Source organism: Salmo salar, chromosome 24 (assembly GCF_965601325.2).
Source record: "Salmo salar chromosome 24, fSalSal1, whole genome shotgun sequence".
Classification (NCBI taxonomy): domain Eukaryota; kingdom Metazoa; phylum Chordata; class Actinopteri; order Salmoniformes; family Salmonidae; genus Salmo; species Salmo salar.
Window position 1 is genome coordinate 8,900,133 of NC_138314.1, and position 3,923 is coordinate 8,904,055.

A 3,923-nucleotide genomic window follows, 5' to 3' on the forward strand; every position below is an offset into this window, starting at 1 on the left:
TCACCAACGCACACTGACTCTGTACCGGTACCCCATGTATACAGCCTCGTTATTGTTATTTTATTGAGTTACTTTTTATAATTTTTTACTTTCGTTTATTTGGTAAATATTTTCTTAACTCTTCTTGAACTGAACTTATTAAAAATAAAAAACAGAAATACACTACCGTTTGAAGTTTTGGGTCACTTAGAAATGTCCTTGTTTTGAAAGAAAAGCAATTTTTTTGGTCCATTAAAATACATCAAATTGATCAGAAATACAGTGTACAGTCGTGGCCCAGAGTTTTGAGAATGACACAAATATTAATTTCCACAAAGTCTGCTGCTTCAGTGTTTTTAGATATTTTTGTCAGATGTTACTATGGAATACTGAAATATAATTACAAGCATTTCATAAGTGTCAAAGGCTTTTATTGACAATTAGATGAAGTTGATGCAAAGAGTCAATGTTTGCAGTGTTGACCCTTCTTTTTCAAGACCTCTGCAATCCGGCCTGGCATGCTGTCAAATTAACTTCTGGGCCACATCCTGACTGATGGCAGCCCATTCTTGCATAATCAATGCTTGGAGTTTGTCAGAATTTGTGGGTTTTTGTTTGTTCACCCGCCTCTTGAGGATTGACCACAAGTTCTCAATGGGATTAAGGTCTGGGGAGTTTCCTGGCCGTGGACCCAAAATATCAATGTTTTGTTCCCCGAGCCACTTAGTTATCACTTTTGTTTTATTGCAAGGTGCTCCATCATGCTGGTAAAGGCTTTGTTCGTCACCAAACTGTTCCTGGATGGTTGGGAGAAGTAGCTCTCGGAGGATGTGTTGGTACCATTCTTTATTCATGGCTGTGTTCTTAGGCAAAATTGTGAGTGAGTCCACTCCCTTGGCTGAGAAGCAACCCCACACATGAATGGTCTCAGGATCCTTTACTGTTGGCATGACACAGGACTGATGTTAGCGCTCACCTTGTCTTCTCCGGACAAGCTTTATTCCGGATGTCCCAAACAATCGGAAAGGGGATTCATCAGGGAAAATTACTTTACCCCAGTCCTCAGCAGTCCAATCCCTGTACCTTTTGCAGAATATCAGTCTGTCCCTGATGTTTTTCCTGGAGAGAAGTTTTGCTGTCCTTCTTGACACCAGGCCATCCTCCAAAAGTCTTCGCCTCACTGTGCGTGCAGATGCACTCACACCTGCTTGCTGCCATTCCTGAGCAAGCTCTATACAGGTGGTGCCCCGATCCCGCAGCTGAATCAACTTTAGGATATGGTCCTGGCGCTTGTTGAACTTTCTTGGGCGCCCTGAGGCCTTCTGCAGAAATGCAGTTGAAATGTTTTCTGGGGGGATTCAGTTAATTTGCATGGCAAAGAGGGACTTTGCAATTAATTGCAATTCATCTGATCACTCTTCATAACATTCTGGAGTATATGCAAATTGCCATCATACAAACTGAGGCAGCATACTTTGTGAAAATGTACATTTGTGTCATTCTCAAAACTTTTGGCCACGACTGTTGACATTGTTAATGTTGTAAATGACTATTGTAGCTGGAAACAGCTGATTTATTATTGAAAATCTACAAAGGCGAACAGAGGCCCATTATCAGTACCCGCAATAGTACTCGCAAAACAATAGTACCCGCAAAACACCAGTGTCATGACTTCCGCCGAAGTCGGCTCCTCTCCTTGTTCGGGCGGCGTTCGGCGGTCGACGTCACCGGCTTTCTAGCCATCGCCACTCCATTTTTCATGTATCCATTTGTTTTGTCTTGTTCCATGCACACGTGTTCCCCAATCAATCTACATGTATTTATTCCTCTGTTCCCCATCATGTCTTTGTGTCAGATTGTTTGTGTTACGTGTTTGTTGTTGACGCGCCAGACTGGTTTGTTTTTTCCGTGATATTTCACCAAGATGTTTATTGTTAAACATAATTCTTGTGAGTGTTTTGCGCGTTTTTGCACTTTTGCCTCAATAAAGTGTGTGCCTGTTCACAAATCTCTGCTCTCCAGCACCTGACTTCGCTACCAGTACGCACACACCTGACAACCAGTCTCAACATCAACATTAAGAGGCGACTCCGGGATGCTGGCCTTCTAGGCAGAGTTCCTCTGTCCAGTGTCTGTGTTCTTTTGCCCATCTTAATATTTTATTTTTATTGGCCAGTCTGAGATATGTCTTTTTCTTTGCAACTCTGCCTAGAAGGCCAGCATCCCAGAGTCGCCTCTTCACTGTTGACGTTGAGACTGGTGTTTTGCGGGTACTATTTAATGAAGCTGCCAGTTGAGGACTTGTGAAGCATCTGTTTCTTAAACTAGACACTCTAATGTACTTGTCCTGGGTCTGCAGCCCAGAGTCTTCAGTGGCGGTCTGCAGCCCAGAGTCTTCAGCGGCGACCTTTAGCCTACAGTCTTCAGCGGGCGGTGGGCGGTCCAAAGCTTCCGGCGATGATCCACGGTCAGGTTCCTCCGGACACACAGAAGCGGGGGGATCAGCGGGTGGTGGGGGTGCTACACCCCGAACCAGAGCAGCCGCCAAGTACAGATGCCCACCCGGACCCTCCCCTATAGGTTTAGGTTTGCGGTCCGGGACAATGACATTTCTAAGTGACCCAAAACTTTTGAACGGTAGTGTATGTAAATGTGATATTTCTGTATTTAAATTTGCAAACTTTTTAAAAACATGTTTTCACTTGGTCATTATAGGGTATTGTGTGTATATGGGCAAGGAAAAAATATATTGAATCCATTTTGAATTCAGTCTGTAACACAACAAAATGTGGAATAAGTCAAGGAATACTTCCTGAAGGCACTGTATGTAGAGCAGTAGGTATATTAGAGTGAGATATGTCAAGAATCCAGTATATAAATAAATATGCGGTGTGTATAAAGTGTAACTAAAATGCAATGTAGAGTGGTAGAAATATTAGAATGAACTATGTCGAGAATACAGTATGTAAAAACACAGCTGTCAGGAATCCCGCTTCCTGAGTCTGTTTTCTGCCTGAGCTGACTGTTTTTTTGTTTTGGAGTCTTTTGTCTGAGGTTCCTGAACGCACCCTGTCTGGTTGCCAGGCGACGAAGCTAGGCGGGAGAACTTTTGATTGCCCGCACCTGCATCTCATCAACCATCTGCACATCTGGTCCTGATCATCACCTCTTCATAAGCCCTGACCTGACATCCATTCCCTGCCGGATCGTTAGCAACGAACAGTATGTTGTGCCAGCGTATCAGCCTCATGTTTCCTGAGTGTGTTTTGTTATTCTGTACTTGTTGCCGGTGACTCACTCCCATTTACTCTGTCTACAGTCATTCTCCCGGAACATTCAACTCCCTTGCCTGGCCGTCAGTGGATTCAGTGACTTCATTGGATCAACCCATTCACTCTCATCAACTCACCTCCGCTGCCGTTCCGTCTCCTGGATTATTCAATTTACACATCAAGACTACCAATAAATACTCACCTTCATTTTACTCACCTTGTCCTGGTCTGCTTCTGGGTTCTGTCTTAGAGAATCGTGACAAAAGCAAAATTGATATAATTGCAGGAAATTAGCTTCTGGACCTGAGTCAGGAATATAAATTATAAATATGTATGTGAATGGTGTGTATGGGCAGTATGTGAATAGATAAAGGTGTGTATAGCAGTAGTTATACTGTACTTTTCCTCTGTACCTTAAATATTTGTGGGTTTCAATATTGTTAGCACAAACACACTGTCCTCGACTCCTCCCCCCCTTTCCATTCCTGCCTGTTTGTGGCAGTCTGCAGAGGGGAAAGGAGGCGGAAGAAGTGGAAGAAGTGCTCTGCTCCTGGACTAAACTCTTTTCACCTCTCCTTGCTTCTCCAGTGAGCTGTTGCTAAGATCTCCTTTTGATCTCTGCACCTGTTGCAACTCATCAGCCAGGTGAAGGGGATTATATCTCTCTCAGCC